The sequence below is a fragment of the Otolemur garnettii genome, unplaced genomic scaffold, assembly GCF_000181295.1.
Source record: "Otolemur garnettii isolate 467f Iridium unplaced genomic scaffold, OtoGar3 scaffold00011, whole genome shotgun sequence".
Classification (NCBI taxonomy): domain Eukaryota; kingdom Metazoa; phylum Chordata; class Mammalia; order Primates; family Galagidae; genus Otolemur; species Otolemur garnettii.
This window is the reverse complement of record NW_003852406.1, coordinates 5,636,745-5,659,522: the sequence shown is the minus strand read 5'-3', so window position 1 is coordinate 5,659,522 and position 22,778 is coordinate 5,636,745. Positions and strand designations below refer to the sequence as shown.

The following is a 22,778-nucleotide window of genomic DNA, read 5'->3' as shown; positions in this document are numbered from 1 at the left end:
CCTAAGAAGAATCTAAGTTTCATAAGAGCAATGCTTTATCATCCACAGAAGTTGCTAGAATTTTACTTTTGGTCCTCATGAAAACAACGGATTTTATAACATAAGTTTAAGAATCATCGTATGTTTGCTTTGGGTTTTGAATGAAAGTCATCCATTTCTTTTTTTTTTTTTTTTATTGAATGGTAACTATGTACATTAATGCACTTCTGGGGTACAGTGTGGGGTTTTCACATGCAATCTGAAATACTTCCAAGTCATCCATTTCTAATTACCTATCCCTGTCTGTCTTCTTATTCTGTTTACTCCACTTATATTCTATTTCCAGACACTACAATTTCAGGGATGAAGAGTTTTGAATTCCTAAAATACAAAAGAGAAGGAAAGCATATTTCAAGCGATAGATTCAATATTTTCCTACATTCAATATTTTGTTTTAGGGGCGTGACTTTTTTTTACATCAAGTGAGCCATATAACACTGCTCATTGTAACATATGACTAGGCACCGTGCATGGTAACGACAGCCAAAGTCCATGGTTTGAGGCCAAATTTCCTGCTACTGAAAAAGGAACAACAACAACAACAACAACAACAAAAAAGTACAGGAACACATCTTTCTAAAGATTTAGAGATTTTACTATTTAATTCAATAAATCTGAAATGGTAGGGAGTATATCACAACAGAAAAAAAAATAATGCTATAGGTTTCACAGACTATAGGAATAGACAAATCAAACTCAAGCACAGGAGAAAACCTTAATTGCATGCCTTGCAGACAAGGTCATATGGGGCAGCCTCTCCACTAACCAATGTTTCATTCTTTCCAACAAATGCACAATAGTCTTCAGCACTTTAAGTCCCATCTGGATACAGGCCTGCTTCAGGAAGCAGCCTGTGTCAGTCCAGGTAAGCAGAAAATTTGTGTGTCATGGGTCTAAAAATCATTGCTCAGCCCCATTAGACCCAATACCCTCTTTATTAATAAATATTTTGTTATGTCTCCTTTACTATTCCGAAGTAAAATTCATTGACAAAGTAAGCTGATGCACATATTTCATGAGGCTTCACTAGAGATATAAAAAAGAAACAAAAATAAAGCAATTTATCACTTAAGAATATATACTTCAGACAGGCACACCTATAATCCTAGCACTCTGGGAGGCTGAGGTAAGAGGATCCCTTGAGCTCAGGAGTTTGAGACCAGTTGGAGAAACAGCAAGACTAGAAAAACTAGCCGGGCACTGTGGCAGGTGTCTTTAGTTCCTGCTACTCAGGAGGCTGAGGCAGGAAGATCTCTTAAACCTAGGAGTTTGAGGTTTCTGTGAGCTAGGCTGATGCCATAACACTCTAGCCTGGACAACAGAATAAAACTCTGTCTCAATAAATAATAATAATATATACTTTAAAATATAAATGCTCAGGCAGCGCCCATGGCCTAGTGGGTAGGGCCCCCACTCCATGGGCCAAGGGTGGCAGGTTCGAACCCAGCCCTGGTCAAACTGCAAAAAAAAAAAAAAAAAAATAGCCAGGCGTTCTGATGGGTGCCTGTAGTCCCAGCTACTCAGGAGGCTGAGGCAAGAGAATCACCTAAACCCAAGAGCCGGAGGTTGCTGTGAGCAGTGTGACAATGCCACGGCACTCTACTGAGGGTGAGAAAGTAAGACTCTGTCTCTAAAAAATAAATAAATAAATAAAAATAAAATATAAATGCTCAGATATGATATGCCATATCAAAGTACCTGAGACCGAGTAATTTAAAAGGAACAGAAAATTTATTTAGCTCATAGTTCTGGAGACCAGGAAGTCCAAGAACATGGTTCCAGGTTCTGGCAAGAGCCTTCTCACTGCTTTGTCTCAGGTTGGAAGGCAGAAGGGCCAGAAAGGGCACAAGAAAGAGAGAGAGCAAGAGGAAGCCAAACTCGATTTTTTAACAAACCCACCTCTGAGATAATGACATTAATCCATTCATGAGGGCAGAGGCCTCATTACCCAAATGCCTCCCATTAGGCCCCACTCCCCAATAATGTTGCACTGAGGATTGCGTTTGAGGGATACATTCAAACCACAACACATGACTACATTAAAAGATCTAACAAAGGGCAGCGCCTGTGGCTCAAAGGAGTAGGGTGCTGGCCCCGTATGCCAGAGGTGGTGGGTTCGACATAGAGGCCTGTTTATTTCTCATGAAAAAAAATCCAAAGGCACACACCAAGGTTGGAATGACAAGCTTCACACTTATCGGGAACCAGGTTCTTTCTATCTTTCTGCAGCACCACCTTTATAACAGAGTTTTTATTCTCAAAATTGCCCCCTCTTTCAAGATGATCATTGCAGTTCCGATTATCAACTCCACGATCCAAGCATCAAGTAAAGAAAGGGGCAAGGGCATAGGTCATATACCCGGCTGATTTAGACTCTCTTCAAGGACTTTTTCTGGAATTCTCATAAGACATCTGCTCACCTATCATGGACCACTACTCGTTTCCTTTCTGCAAGAAAGTCTAGGAGAGATGGTTACATGTCTGGGCACATTGCTACATCCAACAATGCCAGGATTTTGTTCATACAGAAGAAGGAAAGAGTGGATACTGGGGCTCGGCACCTGTAGCACAGTGGTTACAGTGCTGGCCACATGCACCGAGAGTGGCAAGTTCGAACCTGGCCCCGGGGCAGCTAAGCAACAATGGCAACTGTAACAAAAAAATAGCAGGGCCTTGTGGCAGGTGCCTGAAGCAAGAGAATCGCTTAAGCTCAAAAATTTGAGGTTACTGTGACCTGTGACGCCATGGCACCCTACCAAGGGCCACATGGTCAGACTCTGTCTCAAAAAGAAAAAAAAAGGGGGATACTGTATGGGTAGTTTAATTGTTCATTGCTTAGAAATCATAGAGTCCACTATGGACAGGAGAACTAAATTATCCAGCTACTGAAAATAGTGATTAATTGTTGCCTACTTGAGTTCTGTGTTACAGACAGACAAGGCGATCCTCTGTGGGCCTCCCAACTCTCTGCTCTATGGCTCTGGTTGACTCAGTACCCCATTTTACAGTGGAAGGCCCAAAGAAAGTCTATGGTTTCTAGCCTTGTACCTCTGTTCATTTTGTGGGCTAGTTCCCAAGACCAAAATATCCTGTGGCCTCCCATCTACTTTCTCAAATCCTACCAATACAGCTCAACTTTCACCTCTTCCTTGAAGCCTTCTCTGACTACTCCAGTGGATCTTTCTCCCCTCTGAATTCTCACTACACAGTCTACAAAACCTGTTAGTGTAGTTCAATGTTCTCTAATGTTTTGTAGATGTGAGTCGTGTATTCCCCAAGTATAAAAAGGTGGAGGCTGCCCTCCCTCCCCCCAAAAAAGCTCCAGCAGGGATGTTCCTCTAAGGAAATGCTGGCGAGAGGCAGACTGCCCCTCCCAGAAGGCTCCTTGGAGAATGGGCTTCTAGAAGAGGTGGTATGTGAGAGTAAAGGAGCAAAGAAGGAGAAAAACCAACAGAAGAGCAGTGTGGTGGTGAAGGGACTCCACAGAGAAATGAAGAGAGCTTGTTTAGCAACTGAGAGAAATCTAGGGAGAAGAAGAGACCTCTAAAGATGAACTTCAGGCGGGGTGCAGTGGTTCAGGCCTGTAATCCCAGCACTTTGAGAAGCCAAGGCAGAAGGATCACTTGAGCCCAAGAGTTCAAGACCAGCCTAGGTAACACAGAATAACCCTCTTCTACAAAATTTTTTTTAAACTAGTTGGATGTGGTGACACATACCTGCAGGCCCAGCTACTTAAGAAGCTGAGGCAGGAGGATCACTTGAACCCAGGAATTTGAGGTTACAGTGAGCTATGATCATGCCACTGCACTCCAGCCAGAGTGAGACCCTCCTTCAAAGCAAGAAATAATAATAATAAAATAATAAGTAAATAAAGATGAACTTTAGGAAGTCTGTGTGGAGTGCTACACAGAAAGAGCAGTGCAGGTGTTAAGACACTTCCAAGAAGATGAGAGTGAAGATAGGCATTATTCTTTGAGGCTTTCAGAGTTGCTTCATGTTTTGTTCAAACAGAACCAGCTTACACAGCCAAGCTTCATACTGAGGCAGAGACTTGGTTCTGAGACACTGATTGTCACCCCCAGAACAAGCAAATCAAGTTCAGCAGAGGACAGAACTAAAAAATCCAAGGCAGAACTATGAGGTACTTATTGTGATGAAGGAATAACTAAAAGTCATAATAAATAGAGAAACATCACACTTATTCTCTTCAGATACTATAATTTCTCAATGGTTATATAAGTAGAGATTTAGAAAACTTTTGATGAATTGGGGTTTTATATGCCAACAACATGGATACTAGTTTGGGGAGGAGGATTTAGGTGGTTTTTTGATACAGAGTCTTGCTCTGTTACCCAAGCTGAAGTGCGGTGGTATCATCATAGCCTACTGCAGCCTCTGCCTCCTGGGTTCAGGCTATCCTCCTGCCTCAGTCTCCCCAGTAATTGACAATCATAGGCCTGCACCATCACGCCTGGCCAACTTTTCTATTTTTTGCAGACACAGGGTCTTGCTATGTTGCTCAGGCTGGAAAATGGATGCTAGTGTTGTTGGTATTTGCTGTTTCTGTTTTTCTATTAGTCCCCCTGTCCCTTGACTATCCTCACTCTACCATCGGGTTATTTTCCTAAGCAATAAATATGAGCATCTCATTTACCTGCTTAAAACTTCCATTGGTTCCCTGCTGAGTCAATGAGAAAGCCTATACCCAACTTGGCAACAGGCCCTCAGGCTCCAGCTGACTTTTTTCTAGAGCCACACCCCCTCCTGTCTGCCAGGGTGAACACTCATTCTCTAGCACCTATTTTCCCCAGGTAGCATCATCCCTTTGCTTCCACGGCCTTCCTTTATACCAGTGGTTCTCAACCTTCCTAAGGCCGTGGCCCTTTGATACAGTTCAAACAGAACCACAGGCTGAGAACCACTGCTCTACACTCATCTTCCCCTCCCAGCTCCATCTCATCCTCCTAGGTTTGCGAGATCACTTCCTGGGTAAAGCCTTCACTCACAACTCCCCATACCCAGGTGGCTACTCAACCTCTCTACACTCACAGAGCTCTTCAGAGCTCTGAAGTTGCATCTAAATGTCTGCTGCTTCCCTCAGATTAAGAACAGCAACTGATTCTATTTTGTGTCTGAACCCCTGTGCCCAGCAAGGCGCCTGGTACAAAGTGGACAGTGAATGGCTAAGCAAACATGAAGTTTTATGTGCTACAAATCACTTCCCATTCTGCTTCTACTAAGCTTCAGGGCAACTTCCCGTACCCTGACTCCAAGAGGCCCCCTACCCTCACACAGGAGGCCCAGCAAGTGGCTAAAGAGACTTCTCTAAGCCCACACTGAGCATTCCCATAAAACCAGTGTTGTCCTCCGAAAGTAACAGGAAGTACTTGTCAAAATCTTATACATATCTCAAAACAGTATGTGCAGGGGAGTGCAAAAATGTTTCCCTTTCTACTTAATGTATCATCGCAGAGTAGAAAGAGAAAATGAGAGGGTAAAGCAGAGAGCAGAAGAGCGCAAGAGCAGAGGGAGAGCAAGAGGGAGCTACCCAAGCCAGACTCTGCTGCCTGCCCGCGCACTCCTCCCCCCACTCCCTGCTACTTAGGAAATAGTCCCTGCCAATGTCTTGCCACTTTCCCATTGTTCTTTCTTCTCTTTAATTTCAGGTTGACGTGAGGGTACAAACAACTAGGTTACAATATTTGCATATGTTAGGTAGAGGCCCTCTTATAGTTGTGTCCTGCACTCAAAAGGTGTGCCATATATCCTGACAGTGCGCGCCCATTAAGTGGGAGCACACCAATTCCCCTCCCCGCTACCCATCCCTCATTCCCCCTCCTCCTAACTTGAATTGAATTGACTTTTTTTCTTAAGTGGGCGTGTATTAAATGGTCTACTGGCTTCATATTAATATGAATACATTGGATACTTGCTTTTCCATTCTTGTGATACTTTACCAAGAAGAATGGGTTTCAACTCCATCCAAATTAATACAAAAGATATAAAGTCTCCATCTTTTTATGGCTGAATAGTATTTCATGGTATATATTCTTGGGTTGATGGGCATTTGGGAAGTTTCTTCCCATTGTTTTTTCTATCTAAATCTTTCCACTGCTAACCAAAACTAAAAAGGAAAATTTTATTTGCACGGGAAATCAAAATTATGTGACTTTACTAGTATATTTATTCTATCTAGATAAATGCCTATCTTGTCTATATTAATACATTTATTTGCGTGAAGTAGTATTTACGTAGTGCTAGCAAACAAAAAGAGTAACTCAGAGTATCTATTGTCGCCTACAACCAACAACATCCAACAGATTAATTTGGATTTTTTCTCAGATTCTTTGAAAAATTGTATTCTCAGAATGAAATGGGTTATCTTTCCAACATTTTTAATTTAAATTGTCTGAAGGTTCTTTCCCTTTCTTTAGCTATTTAATGCTCACTGTCTGTAGATTCTAGTCCCAGAGTTAGATCAGCCTAGAGAGTTTCTAATTTCTTGAACTCTCAGTGCTAACCTGATTCCTGCCCCCAGGGAAATATAATGCTGCTTCTGGAATCTTTCTAAACCACACAAGGACTGCTGTAGAAGGACATTTCAGTGATCAGAGTTTATGACTCAGAGCTTTTGAACATGTAAGTTCCAGTATCTGTTCTTATGCTGCCTCTCGGACAGAGTTAGGCCGCACAGTTTCTTCTCACTTCACTTTATAGAAACTAGAGTCAAGGACTGATGAAACAAGCAATGTTTCCAAATATAAAGTGCTACTCCAATGTTAGATAAAGACAATGATATTTTAGAAAGGACAAGAATAAATACAAGCAGGGGAAAGGGTTAATGAATTTGGGGTCATTTAAGAATTAACCCAATTTTTCTTTTTTCTTTTTTCTTTTTTTTTTGAGACAGTCTACTATGTCACCCTCCATAGAGTGCTATGGCATCACAGCTCACAGCAACCTCAAACTCTTGGACTTAACTGATTCTCTTGCCTCAGCCTCCCAAGTAGCTGGGAATACAGACACCCGCCACAATGCCATCTATTTTTTGCTGTAGTTGTAATTGTTTTTTAGCAGGCCTGGGCAGGGCTCTAACCTGCCAGCCTCAGCATATGTGGCCGGCACCCTACTCACTGAGCTATATGTGCTGAGCCTAACCCAATATTTATTGAGTGTCTACTGTATGCCAAGCAATTTTGCATGTATTTTCCCATCGAATCTTTAATTCTGGACATTAATTACCATTTTAAAACAGAAAACTGAGCTTTGATGGGATTCAGTCCTTTGTCCAAGAATCTGACTGCTATTAAGGGTCACAGGATTTGAACTTAGGTCCTATGATCTCTGGCTCAAGATTCTTTTCACTGTATCATTTTTGCTGAAAAGGCTAGCATAGTTCATGATTGGAAATTTGTAATCTGTTGTCTATGACCCACTTTTAATGGAATCCTTGCTAAAATAAATACAGTTTTATGCTAGCACAACCTCCAAAGATTACTTTGTCTTGAAAAATGAACTTGAGATGTTCTTCCCACCCCCACCCCTGCATTCTTAGGACAGTCTCACTTAAGCAAGAACTGGGAAAGGCAGGATTTGCAGAGACTTGAAATTGTTCCCAGGATCCTTTACAAACAGGAATAAACCCTCATCTAATGCAGACTATTCAATGCCCCCCTCCTTTTGGACTAAATGGGGCCCTTTTACGAAGGAAGTTGCTAATACAGCATTAGGCTATTAATGGGAAAAGCATTTACTTTAGATTAAGAAGAGTGTAAAGTGGGGGGGGCTCCATGACTGGCTATTAGGGATGTTAAATTAAATATTTATAATGTCTAAATTAGCATAGTGAAAGCTCTATTCATCAATTTGTTCTGGTCTGTTTGTAAGGGGGGAAAATAACTCCAAATGCTCCTGAAGAAAGATGCTACGTGGGTCAATAGGATGATGACCGAACAATTTATTATGACTGTGGTAAACTTTTTATTTTGATTTTATTTAAAGGTACTTGTTGCAGCACCTTATCTTAAAGACCATTTACCACAGTCAATATACTGGAGGGCCATGCATTATTCATAGTTATCCAATGAAAAATTTGCTAAGGTGCTTCAATGCTGAATTCCTGATTGATTGATTGATTTTGATTGTTACTTTCAAAAAGTAAGGACAAGGTTTAATGTTGACAACTGGGGGCTGGAAGGTAGAAGCCCTGGATCCTTCCTCTACTACTAATTAGGCTACTGAAGGGCCTAGATTTTCAAGCCTAGACATGGTATTCTGCTATTAGAGTTGAATTCAGGCTCCATGGATAATAATTAAGACTAGTTGAATCTTCCACTGAAAACTGCTAAATATGTGGCCTGAGTGTAGTGTGGCAAAGCCAAGTTTATTAATACCTAAATAGCCTGTGGAGACTTAATGAATGTATTTTATGAATTCCATTAGTGACAATTTTTTTAACCTCCTTTTATTACAGAAAAGTCCAAAAGGGGAAAACCAACTGTCCAACTGTAAATGAGACCAGGGACAATGGAGACTCTTCTTAGCCAACACTTCCCCATCTGTAGCTACTTGGGGTCATCACCACTCAGACATTTGGGTCAATACACTTACTTATGGGAGAAGAGCCTGTAATTTTTTACAGGTCCACTCTCCCCACACCTGCCCAGTAGTTCCATTGTCATATTTAACAAATGCACTTCTTCCTCAAAACTAAAAGTTAAAAAATAAAATTTTGTGAAGATCTTTTAGTTTATTTAGGCTATTATAAACTTTCTTCTATTTCATAAGTATGTCCTTTGCTTTTCCTATGAAGAAGTGACCAGAAATACAGTTTGAACCCTCTTTATGTGGGCGCATCAGATCTCCCGATGTCTTTTCCCCCTTCGGACAATCTGGCCTTCCCTAGAGGGAGGACTGGCGTGAAAGGGTTAAAGGTTCTCTGATCAAAATAGCCCAACAGAAGGAGCTGGGCCCAGAGCTGAAATCTAAGTGCTAATGACCGCTGCCCTTCACCCCACTGCTGTCCACCGGCCGGACCTGCGGCCGACTGGGGGCCCGGACGGGGAGAGGGCACAATGTTCTGCATTTAACATTTGAACTTCTCCTATCCGAGGCAGCAGGCCGTTTTGTCCTGGGGTCGCTGACCCTGGCTCCCCCATCAGCTGCCCTGAAACCTTAATTGAATGACAGATGGTCATTTTAGGGGGCGCCAGAAGCTGCGGGCGGCCCACAGCACGAGGGGCTATGGCCCCAGGCCCCTGCGGTCCTGCCCGGGCTCTGCCAGCAAGGGGTGGGCGATAGGGGCAGCAGGCGGCTTGCGGAGCCTGCTCAGCGGCGAAGGCCCTGGGGTCGGTGGGCGTCGGCCAAATGTGGCTTTGCTCACCTGGAGGAAACCCGGCCTGAGGGTCCCTGCCGGCAATCGCCGGGTCCTAGCACCCCTCTACCAGACAGGGGGCTGGACGCCAACCTGCCCGAATTGGGCCAGACTGTGGCCTGGCCCGACCTCTGGCCCTAGATGGCGGCCAAAAAAAAAGGACAAAACCTCTCTGTCCGTAGATTGCAAGGCCGGGGTTCCAGCATTCTCAGGCCCTGAACATCAAGGTCTGGAGCCAGTGCGGCCTCGGATGGGCACCCAAGCCCAGGATGCCCATATACCGGCCCGGCTTCCTCTCTGGCTGCGGGGACGACTAGGGGTCAGATGCCGTTCGCCCCGCCACACGCGTCCTGCCCTAAGTCCCCGAGAGGGCGTTCCCGGCTGGAAGCCTTGCTGACCTTCAGGTCCCGACAGCCCCCAGGCCGGCCCGGACTAATGCGTGGCGCAGCAATCCCGCCACCACCCAGCTGCAAGGAGCTTTCAGGGCTCTGGGGTAAAAGATGGGAGCCCCAAAAGGCCCCCTCGGACGCCGCAGCCCGACCGCGCTGCCTCAGCCGCCCGCCTCCACCCTAGTGTCCTATTTCTTTAAAATAAAAGCTGCGAGCTCTACAATTACTGGGATTACAGTGAGCGGGTATTGATCTGCAGCCGGCATTGTAGGATCAAGCAGGCGGGCGGAGGCAGACATCACCGCCTCAACCCCCCGCCGCCGCCTCGTCCTGCAAAGCGCTAAAAAACCATTTCTAAATGTTTGATTTCAGACGCACCATCCACACCTGCTGCAAAAGAACGACCCCAGCCCCCACCGCCCACGCGGCGCACCTCCTCCTCTCTCCGCCCGTGGGCCGCCCAGGCCCCAGCCATTTACTCCTCCACCTTAGGCCTTTATTTTTTTTTTCTTTTCTTCTTCTTTTTTTTTTTTTTTTAATTACTAAGGGAAAATATATACATAAGTAAAAGCGGGAGAGGGAAGCCTCCCCTGAAGGCGCGAGCGGGGGTGGCGAGGAGGCCAGCGAAGGCGGTAATGTAACCCTAATGCACCAGATAGCTGACATCAACTTCCGTCAGGCAGCTCCTAGAGATCGAACCTTTCGATTGTAACTGGGACAATTTGCATAGTGATTCCCTTTCCGAGCTTTCCCGGGTCCATAACAAGCCCAGGCAGCTATTCAAATGCAAGTTGCATCCCCAAATGCGAGGCTGGCCTGACCAAAAAGAGCCACTCGGCGCCCAAGAGAGGCGAGACTCGCTCTCCGGTTCTCATCCTTCTCTTTTCTCCTTTCTACTCCCTTTCTCTTCTCTGGTTCCTGATTTAGCTGGGAGCTGTTTATTTATGGCTGCAAATGTGTGTGTGCGAGAGCAAGCAAGAGAGAGAGAGGGAATTGATCTTTGCCTGGACTTAAAGATGGAGACGAAGGAGCTGGAGGGAATTTGGGTCTGTGCTTCTAGCTCAGACCCTGGGCACCAAGGGGAGTCGCTGGGCTCGGAGCCGGAGGTCTTCTCCTGCCCCTTACCCCGCGACCTTGCAGGAATCTGCTGGCCCAGAAGCCGCCCCGCTGACACACCTGCCCCGGACAGGGCTGCAAGGAAAGTCTTCGGGCAGGAGGCCACCCTGTCCCTGTCTTTAAAATGAGCGCAATAAAAGGTATCACCCGCGACGTGTGCCGATAATTTTTTCTTCCTGTGCACTGGGCGTTGGGGATGGGGGGATGGGGTGGGAGCGAGTGTGGGGGGTTGATTTATAGTTTCCAAAGGGGGAGGGGAGGAATTCGGGGGCTTGAAATTCGGCTCCCCCTTCCCCTGTTTCTTTCTTATTTGAAATTATGCAGATTGACTCTCCTTTACCTCCCTCCTAGGGGGCAAATCCTCCAACACGAACCTGATCTCATGTCACAGAAGCAACTTGCCATGAAATCCGCTAATGCACTGCGACTCGCCCACCAGGGTAAGCCAGTCTGACCGGCGTATGCGGGGGTCGGGGGGAGGAGAAGGGGGCGGTAGGCTGGGGTAGGTGCTCCAGGGGCCTGGCCACGCTGTTTCACCCGCTGAGCTTGTGGCCACGCACGCAAACCGCGTGGGTGCCGGGGGCGGAGGGCAGCGGCAGCGTCACAGTGGGAACCGGGCGGGGGCGCACCCCTCCCAGCCCGCCGGTCTGGCCACTGCCACTAACAAGTCCTCCCTGCGAGTTTAAAGTAGCAAATGAGAGCGGAGAGGGGCTCCCCTCAGCAGGGGTAAAGACGCAGGCGTGCCCAGCGCCGATGGCGGGTAGGCGAGAGCTGGCCTGCGGTTTGTGAGCGGTGCTCCCGCCAGGCAGCGTACAGCGGCAGAACCGCACCTGCATTTGTGAGCCTTGTAGAAATGGAGCCTTCGGGATTCACTCAATGGGAGAAATCCCCAAAATGAAACTTGTGTACACTTCTTTAGGCTGGTTCACGGTTTCTAAATCTCCCAGGTTGCTCAGCTGTCTCTCCAAATCCAAACCAAACGTGCTAAAGATCATAGGCCACTGACCTTGCGATGCTGACCGTTCAGCTCCTGTGGTCAGAGGGCATTAAAGCTGCGGCTAAATTCGTGTATGTTTGTTTTGTTTGTTGGTTTGTTTTGTTTTTTAACCGGTGAGGGAAAAAATGTTGGCTTCTTAAAGCCTCAAAAGCAGTGAAACATTTTCGAATGTTCTTTACTTATATTGGTTTGGGGGCTGGAACCTGGCAGTGAGCTTTTTCGTTGCACGGTTTCATGCAGAGTATCCGGGATGTTTTTCTTCTTTTTCAAGTCTCAGTGTTCTTAGAAAATGTAGGATATTTCTCAGATTGTTTCAAAATAGGTTCTTTAAGAAAGCACCGTTAGGATTCAATGGTGAAGAAAAGCAGACTGAAAAGTACAAATGAACCCAATACAAAATGAAAACAAATTGTACAGATGAAATGATTAAAAGAAGGGGGAATTAACTTGTCTGGGGGGGAAAGCAAGCTTAAGGTCTGAACTTTCCAGATTTGGGGACAACACAGAACAAAACCAAAGGAATTAAATCTGTTATTTGTCCTTTATATATATATATATAAACCAAAGAACACAGGCCCTTATGGGAATCTGGTTCGAGGGCACATTTTAAACCATTTCTTTTTCAAAGGACAATTTAGCTTTGGGACACTTAGCTTTGGACACTTGTGTACTTTTTTGGTAAACTACAACCAATTAGGTGACCTTTAGTCCTGGTGGAAAACAATTTCAAATTTATTTCTGACGTTAAGGACCAAAAAAAAACAAAGAATTAAAACTGTAGTAAATTATTACTGGTTTCTATGAGTTAATTTTATGTAAATAGTCTACTCTTCCTGACACACTGAGGGAGAAGGTAGGGACTTGGGATACCGAGGGACAGTCAGGTAGTAACAAAACTCAGCTTTTCGGTTCTGAGAGGGGTGCTGGGTGGCTCTGAACCTAGCTTTGAGTTTGTTGCGTCTCTCGCTCTCTTAAAACAGTAACTCAAGATGTAAGTAAAAGTGTTTTCATTTTTTATTGATCCTGCTAACATCTTTCATTATCCAGCATGTAGCCACAGCAAATTATTGCTCATTTGATACCAAGAATTCTATTGACCATCACTTTCGTTGGAGAGAGAATTCTAACTACTCAGTTGCTCTGTAGACAGAGCTAAGGCTGAGGACTTTCATACTAAAACCAAAATAAATTGAGCCCTCTGCCTCCAGAAATTGATGGAGATGTGTTCATTACATTGGACCTCGTGAACATGCATAGAAATCTGCTTTTTACTCTGCCAGCCTTGCCCTCACTCAGGCATAGGTCAGCCCCTTTGGAACAGAACCAGATACTTGGAGGGCTGGACATTCATTTGCTTTTTCTTATCCCTTCTGGCAATTTCTTTCCAGCCCTGGCCAGGTTGGGGCAATGAAGGGATGCAATGGACAACTGCTCCTTAATCTTTTGATCAAAGCCTCCTCCTCTTGCTTCTACTTAGCCATTTGTATCCTCAAAGAAAGGAAGCAAGAACCTCCTAAAACATCCAGATAATTAACTTTATGTTCTGGGTGTAATTTCTTAAATTAAATGGCATAGTCCCCCCACACACACACAAGAAGCCACATCATCACAGAATTGGGGCTGAGATACAGCTCTGTTCTCTCTGGCTACTAGCAGCGGCAGTGAGGAAACCTGGGCCTAGAGAAGGCCTGACCTTTGACCTTTGGGCCAAAAGCTCGGGGCACTAGAGATTACAGAGGGAGGCAGATTGGGCCCAGAGGTTAGAAAGACAGCAGCAGAGGGCAATGGGTGAGACCAGGTTTCCAGGAAGCTCGTGTTGGAGCTGGCCCACAAGAGGGACCACTGGACACTGCCTTCACCATCCCAGAGACAGTCAGATCATGGGACCTTGGGCCCTCACCACCTCCCTTGTGGAGTCTAGGGGAAAGGCACCCAGACTCAAGGGCATGCAGCCGATAGGACAGAATGGATAGGAGGTGGCTGAGCTGGTGGGACTCAGCCACCACTAGCCTTAGCGCTGGCATTCAGCGGGGCCTGTCAGATTTACAAACAGCAAGGGATCGGTGTCTGCTTCTTCTTAGGCCCTCAATCCCAAGAGGAGTCCAGGACCACCTTGGAGAAGCCGTGGCTTTAGAGACTTTATAGAGTACATGATTTGCTTGTGTTTCATTTCCGCAACTGCCAGTAGATTAGCCCTCTCGGCTTGGTTTCAGAACAAAAGGAGGACCAACTACTGTCTTTACAAATAAGTCCCTGGCATGTGCAACCTGGGAAACACAGCCAGTTCCAAGTCAGAAGGCATATTCAGCGACTGGGAGGAACCAGCTTGGTAGTTATTTTTCCAATAGTGCTGTTGAGCGTGGTGAAGCTATTAACACGCACTCTGGCCGGTCCGCAGCTCCAAGACCCCTGGCGCAATGGGGAGCCACTTTGTTTCAGGAAAAGGCGGTGAATGAGTAGGAGTTTGCTCGGCAGCCTTGGAGAAATTCAGATAGATTCTGACTCAGCTGGGGGAAGAGGAAAGGAGTGTAAGATGAGTTTTTTAGTTTTTCTTTCTTTCTTTCTTTTGTTTTGTTTTGTTTTTAACGTAGATAAATAGCTCCCAGCGTCACTGTAACCAGCGTTCTCCCAATGCGGTCGTTTTCCTCGAATGCGCGCACCGCCCGCCACACTCGAAGAATTCAGCTCACAGAGGTTTCGGATACCCCATTTTAGTGATTCCAGCCTAGACATTGAAACCCCTCGAGCCTCCCGGGAAAGGGAACCACCAGGCCCGGGCCAAGCAGGCAGTCCGAGGCACTCTCGCGCGCGAACACAACACACACACACACACACACGCACAGGCACACACACGCACAGGCACACACACATAGAGGGATGGAGCAGTTCTTTCCATGACCGAAGGCTGGATGCTGATGTGGTAGGTAGCGGCTGAGCAAGCCAGTAAGACTCTGGCGCTGTCCAGAAACCAATAAAGTACCGTCATCCTCAAAGTTATTTGGGGAAAAGGACCCAGTACCTGGGTTTGCAAAGTTAGGGGCAAGGGACAAATCACTCAGTATTTCTTTGGAACGAGGCAGAATTGGGAACTGGACCAGCGTTGCGGCAAATTGGAGATTAGGAGATTTATTTTACTGGCACAGAGCAGCACTCGTCCTCGGACGGAGAGCTCACTCCTGCCCAGGCGGCCTCGGCAGCCACTGCACTTCACAGTCGCCCTATGGGCCGCGCCCAGGTTTGGCCAAGCAAATAAGATGAGCAGAACTCGATAGTAAATTATTTTATTCAGGCTTCTGTCTTTTTATGAAAATAAAAGGCAACACTTTGTCATTTTTAATCACATAAGCAGACAATAAATCTAATTTTGATATTGATTTTTTTCCAGAATCAAGTGATTTCTTTTTTTTTTTTTTTTTTTTTTTGCAGTGTCTGTTGTGTTTCCTTTCTGAGGCATGGCCCTTTGCTGGTGGACTGTGTAGCATTAAGACTGTGCCTACGCAGGCTGTGTGCTTCTCTGAAACACGTAGTTGTGGACTTTGAAGTCAAATACTGAGAGGAAGTTCTTTCTGGGTGGCAGAAAGTTTGGCATTTGTCTAATTATCTGAATAGTGGCTTCAAGTGGGTCACCCCTGGCAGCCTCAGATAAATCTAAAGTTCTGCCAGTGCTGGCCTCTGAGATTCATGTTTTTTTTTTCAAAATAAAATTAAATAAATAAAAATAAAAACAATCCAAAAATTTTGCTGATGCCAAGAACCCACGTAGCTCTGTTAGCAAGAGGAATGCACCATGCATGGATCCCATGAATGCTCTAGGCTCTGGAGAGGGACAGGATCCCGCACCAGGTGTGGACCAAAGCCTAGCTGAGAAATCAGGGAACATCACTTCAAGTGAAAGGCTTCCCAGAAGTGGGGTGCTCCTTCTGCATCCCGACACTTGCCTGGAGCTCACCTTTTCAGAGCTGGCACCTTTTATATGAAAGTCTGGAGAAGCAGAGACCTACCTGCACCAGGTTCTTATCTAGAGAAGTAGGAATTAAGTGAGAAAAGAAAGCAAGAATAAGGAAGAGAAAAAGAAAATAAAAGGAGGGAGACAATAAGGAGACATGGAGAAAGAAGGAAGGAAGAAATGGGGAGGGAGGGAGGAAGCAGACTGGAAGGGGAAAGAACTAGAAATGGAAAAAGGGGGAAAGGAGAAGTGAAAAAAATGATGGGAAGAAAGAACGGGTATGAGGGAAGAAAGACAGTATTTGGAAGACCTAATTTTTAAAATACAAAATGACCTGTCCTTCGGAGGGAAACCCATAGCTTTGGTGGACTCTCTTGGCCTTTTCCTACAGCTCTGGTGGCCTCTTCTCCCTCCTGAGGCACAGAATAAATGACAGTACCCGGCGTAAATTAAAAGCCCCCAACTTTCTTCTCTAAAAGGCTAAACTCCGGGCTCCCCGACCACACTCCCAGACCGAGACAGACACCAGCTACCCTCCCACCCTTTGCAACACACCCCTCCCAGGCTGCCAGGGAGGCACCCTCTTTGCCTCCAAGGCCTAGGACCCTGGCTCGGGGTAGAGACCCAGGGACTCCATGCTCATCACAGGAAGGGACCTCAGACTGGTGATTGACCCTCGGGCTCTGACCTTTCCCGCCTGTCTCTCGGGCCTTCCCTGTCCCTCTCAGGGCCCCTGGACTAGGGGGAAAGGGAGAGTGTGTCCATATTTGGGGATGGTGGGGGCGGGCGGCCGCGCCTGTGTCTAATTACTGGACAATGGGGCCCAAACCTGAGCGTTTATTCTGCACCTCACGCCCAGGAACCCGGGATCTGGAGTCTCCTGCGCTGTCTGGTAGCCGGATGTCGAGGCCCAGTTAAACTCTGGGCCCGGTAAAGAACCCGCTGGGGTGCAGAGGGAGCAGAGGAAGCGTCTTTTCCAGTCTTCGTACCCTGTTTAGAACAGTTTCTCTTCATAGGAAGCGCCCCCCACCTCCTGCTCAGGCAGCAGCCATCCGTTGGCATTTTAGGGATCCCGAGAGCCTGGGCCAGATAGATGGGCGAGAGGCAACAGCGCAGAGCCCGACCTAGGCCCCCACACCCCCACAGGCCCAGGCCGAGCTGCTTGCGCCAGTGCCAAGAGAACCAGTGAAATAGGCCAAAATCCCAAGCTGTTGGGCCCCACTGACCAGGCTTCCTGTCCCCGCGCGGATAGCAGGGACCAGCCCTGAGCCTGCTCCAATCCACCAACTTGCAAAAGCTTCTGCCACCGGCGCCCTATAGGGCTCTCCCGGAGGGGACAGAGGAAGAGGGGCGGCAAACCGGAGGCCGCGGAGGCGGGCGGAGCAACCCCCGCCCCACAACTCACCGTGGCTTGGGGTTTTCGCGGTCTCCCCAGCTGGAGCCGGGGGCCGCCAGGAGCCGAGAGCGTTAGGTTCAAATGCATCAAGGCTCTGAAGTCATTTATCCGGTTTCATAAATAATTTTCTTATTACACTTAAGCCCAATTCCTGCCCCCTTCCCGTTTTTATTGCGGGGGTTTCAGCGGCTAAAAAGTTTCTAAGTCGGGTGGGCCGTTGTTTTCCTTTTTCCATCATTAACATCATTAATATAAGCTATCAATAACCCTGTCGTTGGGAGCCGCGTTTCACGGTATTGATCCACGCAGCTATTCATCTCTGCCATGCAAGACACGGAATAATTTTCGCATTACAGTAGCTTGGATTTGCTTTTAATTCATATTTAAAGCTGCAACCGGCTCAGTGGAGCGCTCTGCGAAAGACTAGAGGCGCCTAATTAATAATAAGTTAGAAACGAAGGAAGGCACCAGCGAATAAATAATTAATACAGACATCTATGTCTCTTTGAATATTGCTCCTTTAAAAATTTAGACTTACCCAGGACCATACTATACGGCTGCAATTTATATCACGGGGATGATTTAAGAAAGCTATTTTTTTTCCTTGAAATACAATACTAAATTATTTACAGTGTTTTGCAAACCTAAGTTCCTTCATTAGCCAGCCCCTCCGGTTTGTTCCTTCCAGGTGGAAAACACCGATTTTTTTTTTAATTATCAAAATAAGAATCATAAACTCTCAACAAGAGCTGCCAGCTGAGATTAGGTGGAGGCAGGCTGGGTAGCTGGGCCACAGCTGAGTGGGGTCTCCTGCCCTTCAGAAGTGCTGAGGCCGCCACATGCAGGGTTTAGTTAGGGAGGAAAAACAACAAAAACAAAAGTCATTGGCCAGGGACTTTGGGTGTTTGCTACTGCTGAAAGGGGCAAAGTTTGAGGTAAACTCAGGGGCCTTAAATGACCCCAAGAGAGAGAAGCCTGGAATGTGGAGTACTATGGATTCTCCTCATGGCAACAACCATTTAAAAAAAAATCAGGAATTTTAGAGAGGAGCTTATTAAAAGCCAGAATTAGACTCTAGGCTAACCAGGAGCTAGCAGTGGACTAAAGTGGGATAGCAAAATTCAAGGAGGTAGGAGTGACTGGAAATCGGAGGAGGTTTTTGTGTGAGAGAAACTAGGATTTGTTTGCAATGTTGTTAGCAATATTGATTTTTTTTGTTACTTGGATTAATGTATGTTAAACAGGAAAATACAGGCATTAGTCAAGTACATTATAATCATCTATTGTTGAGAGCGAAGTTTCTCAGGTGGTGAGGAGACTGGGAACTGCAAGGCAGTTCCAAGGGCGTAGAAACGTTCCAGGATGAAGTTGGAGAGGCTGGAACTCTGGGACGAAAAGCGGCGTGGAGAGGAAGAGGCAGGCTCATTTCCAGTTCAGTCCTGCCTCCTCCTTTCAGAACTACAGCCTTTAATGTAACCAACCCACTGTCCGGAGGCAGCAGCTGCAGCCTCCAACCTTCCTGCTGAGCTACAAGATTAGAGGAATTTAAGGGTAGAGGTGGTCTTGGCCACTTGGGGGTTCCAAATTTCATCACCCCCCCCCTCCACTTTCCACTAAGGCCCCATAGCCTCACCTCCAGGTCTCTTGGCCCTGGTGGCCATCCCTCCAGCGCCCCCCCCCCCCCGAGCCCCCTGGAGCCCCCTGGAGCCTGAATTCAGCACAGGGTTGATGGCCTGGGTGCACACGACTAGCCTGCGTACACATATACATGCACCCTTACCTGTTAGGCCTGAAAAAGAAAAGGAGTAGAAAGGAAGACGCAGGAGCAGCTATTCCTGAGCCCCTGGAGACCTTCCGAGCCTCAAACCCCCAACTACAGCCTTTGTGAGCTGACTGGTCGAGAAGTGTTCATGGGACTACAGTCCCCACTCAGCGATCCACTGGGACTCTCTCCCTCCCACCGTTCAGGTGAAGGGCTTTGCCAAGTTCCACAAAAGCTAAAGAGCAAGGCACAGGACCCTGGACTGTTTGGGGAAGGGGCCAGAGGGGAGGGTTCAGGAAAAAGACCACTGAGCACTTGACAACTTTAGAATCCTACACCCGAATGGCTCTGGGGTAGTGGGGGACAAGCGGGCTCACCTGGAGTCCCTGGGGTTGCACACCCAGAGGCTAGGTCTGGGGTAAAGGGGATGGGAGATGAAAGACAGAGATACCAAAGGGCCAACTGGGCCCTACAGTCAGTTAAAGAAGGTTAAAAGTGTGGAATGTGTGAAGGGGGAAGAAGGAACGAAGGAGGAGGGAAAGAGGGGGGTAGGCCTGGAGAAGCAAAATCCCTGACCGGGCGGAGGAGGCCAGAGAGAGAGGCGAGCAGTGGGGAACCCACCACACCGGCATTTCATTTTTAAATCTTCTAGGTGTCTGCGGGTCAAATAAAGACAAGGGCGGTAACGATTATTCTGTTAAATCTATGGTACTTGACTGCGCAAACACTAATTGATTAGACACCAAAATGATTTGTTTAAAGAGTTTTCTTTCTTTCCAAGTGCAGCTGCTCTTGGGCCTGGGTGGCGTGCAGGGCGCTGGCCCCCGGTCGGCCTAGAATCGAGTGGCTGGTCTAAGCGTCACCCACCTGAGGGAGGCTCCCTGCTAGGCGGCCACCTGCGACTTCCGCCCTTCGGTGTTCCTCCCGGGTGAGGGAATGTTGCCCTTGAAAATCGTCTGGAAGCGAGTTTGCCGTCCACCACCACCACCCCAGAGTTTTTCTCACGTTGCGTCGCTGAATCTTGCCAGTGTCAGGGCCCCTCCTCCTGGTCCCTGTCCTTCCTAGCCCCCATCCTTGGAATTCTCTATTCTCTTTATTGCGCGCTGCTAATAAAGCGCAAAGCCCCAGATGGGGAGACCCTGGACGAGGAGCCTGAACCCGGATCAGGACAATTCATCGCCTCCGCCCCCACCCGCTGGCCTGGACAGGTCTCTTTTGTAATAGACCTCAACCATATAAAGTTATGACCAAGAATGAAAAGAAAAGCTGGAGGGTTGACTAGAGAAGGCCAGCTCCCCAGGAACCAAACGCCTGCCTCAGCCCACAGCGTCAGGATACCCCTCTCCGGTCACTTTGAAGGTCTGGGCTTGAAGCCTTGAAAAGCTCTTGCCGAAGTGAGCAACCCCCAAACGGATTTCAACCCTGGAGAAGCCGCTTCTAGTTCACCGGAGAGCCCAGGAAAGCAAGCGGTTTTCTTCCTCCGGGTAAAAAAATAGCCAGATCCTCGGATGGCCGCCCCGGTTGCCCTTGGCAGCTCCTAGAACCCAGAATCTCACCTGGAGTTGGCGTGAGCTGACAGTCCTTTGGCAGAACACCTTTCTCTTGGGGATTCTGAGGGGTGAGAAGGAAATGAAATAAAGGAAAGTGCAAAATCCCCCGCTAAAAAATCTTTTCATGGGCAAAAAAAAATTGTAATTTAAGAAAAAAAAAGGAGAAAAGGTAACTGAACGGGTAAACAAACACTGTATGCCAAACAAATCAAAGACTGGGAAAGAGAGCTAGAATAATTGATTACCACATCCTTGGTGCCCAAAGACTGGACAGAAGTCAGTGGTTAATCTTTTTAATGCTTTTCAATAAGAATCCCCAGGCCACCCCTTTCTAAAGTTCTTGGTGTTCTAAGCCAACAGCAATTTTCTGAATAAAATTTCTCCAGAGGTTCCTCATTAGTTTAGTGGTGAGTAAAGAAAAAAAAAATTTTTTTTTCTCCAGAGGTGAGGACTCCAAAGGAAGATAGGAGACCCTGGCAGGAAGCATCCAGGACCAAATCCTTCACCCCCAGGTATCAGGTATCTACTGTAGCCAGACACCCAAAAGGTGGGTCCTTATAGTTTAATTCTAGACTGGCTTACAGGCACCAGAAATGCTGGTGAGTTACTTTCTGAGGCAAGGAACCAGCCTTTCCCTGAAAAGCCCTGGGTGGAGGAATTTGTGCTGACATCTCAGCTTGCTGTTTGTAAGGCCAACAAGTGAGAAGTAAACATGTAATGGTTCAGAGAGTCTAGAAACATTTCTTAAGAATGGCCCCCAAACTGGGACTGGGCTACTTGTTGCATCCCTACTAACCCACAAAAAGAACTAAAGAATTAACTTTGGAACTGAGGGAAGATTTTCAGAGAACCTGTGTGACCAGCATTTGGAGGGATGGCCTTATCCTTTTTCTCTTTTCTAAGCCTGGTGGAGTCTCCCACAAAGCAAGATTGTACTTTCCCTTCCTACATCCCAGGCTCTAAATAAACACCCTAAAATCCTGTTTTCACAGTAAAAATATTGCTAGCAACAAACATCCAGTCAAGTCTTATTTCCCTTTTGTTTACATATATACATTTTCTGCTGGTGACTGACACTAATTTTTTTTTGAGACAGAGCCTCAAGCTATCCCCCTGGGTAGAGTGCTGTGGCATCACAGCTCACAGCAACCTCCAAATTCTGGGCTCAAGCGAGTCTCCTGCCTCAGCCTCCCAAGTAGCTGGGACCACAGGCGCCTGCCACAATGCCTGGCTATTTTTTTGGTTGCAGCAGTCATTGTTGTTTTTTGGTGGTCCTGGGCTGGATTCGAACCCGCCACCTTAGGTGTATGTGGCTGGCACCTTAGCCACTTGAGCCACAGGCACCTAGCTGACACTAATTTTTTCTTTAAATTCCCTGCAGCTGCTCAAAATCTAAGCAGCTAAAAACAAGTCCTCCCCCCCCAATCACACACATTGACCTCCCAATTTTCAAAGGACTCCTACTTGGACTCTTAATTCCTTCATCTCCCTTAGAGCACCTAATGGGTGCCAGGCTTTGTGCTGGGCATTGGAAGAGGGAAGGAGGGAGAGGGACAAAATGACAAAAGCAAGCCCAGCCTTCCAGCAGTGGATGCTCTCTCTTATGTCCCTCCGACACACATACATGCACACTCACCTTAACCAGGCCTGACACGAGTATCCTTCCTACTCATCACATACACTTAGTAAGAGGAAAATGTTCTGACTGGGCACAGTGGCCCTTGCCTGTAATCCTAGCACTCTGGGAAGATGAAGCAGGAGGATCCCCTGAGGCCAGGAGTTCAAGACCAGCCTGAGCAAGAGCAAGATCCTGTCTCTACAAAAAAAAAAAAAAAATAGAAAAATTAGCAGAACGTATGTAGTGGGAGTCCTAGCTACTTGGAAGGCCAAGACAGGAGGATCACTCAGAATCAGGAGTTTGACATTGCAGTGAATTATGATGATGCCACTGCACTGTAGCCAGGGTAACAAGAGGGAGACCTGTCAAAAAAAAAAAAAAATCTGAGACATCACATAAGAATATAGTAATACATTGTTTCTGACTGAGAAATCACTGCAATTCAGTCAATTACAGAAAAGCAATGGTTAAACCGTGGAAAGATACGGGAGATTTGCAAACCAAACCAAGACCTACATATACAAGTTTTTTAATGTTTTAGAAAAAAATGTCAAAAGAAACATTAAATGAGCAACCCCACACATATTATGCC

The 22,778-nt window shown here is 46.7% G+C and overlaps 2 long non-coding RNA genes across 2 annotated transcripts; one reads left to right on the top strand and one right to left on the bottom strand.

Moving 5' to 3' along the window:
* Window positions 1-10,395: 10,395 nt before the first annotated feature.
* Window positions 10,396-14,800, top strand: LOC111723387. Its single transcript, XR_002771944.1, has 3 exons — window positions 10,396-11,057; window positions 11,269-11,357; window positions 14,506-14,800. It is a non-coding gene; the product is annotated as an uncharacterized LOC111723387 (long non-coding RNA).
* LOC111723388 lies at window positions 12,623-22,327 on the bottom strand. The gene is made up of 3 exons (XR_002771945.1): window positions 22,205-22,327; window positions 20,575-20,629; window positions 12,623-14,421 (listed from the first exon to the last, which is right to left on the bottom strand). It is a non-coding gene; the product is annotated as an uncharacterized LOC111723388 (long non-coding RNA).
* Between the last annotated feature and the right edge of the window lie 451 nt (window positions 22,328-22,778).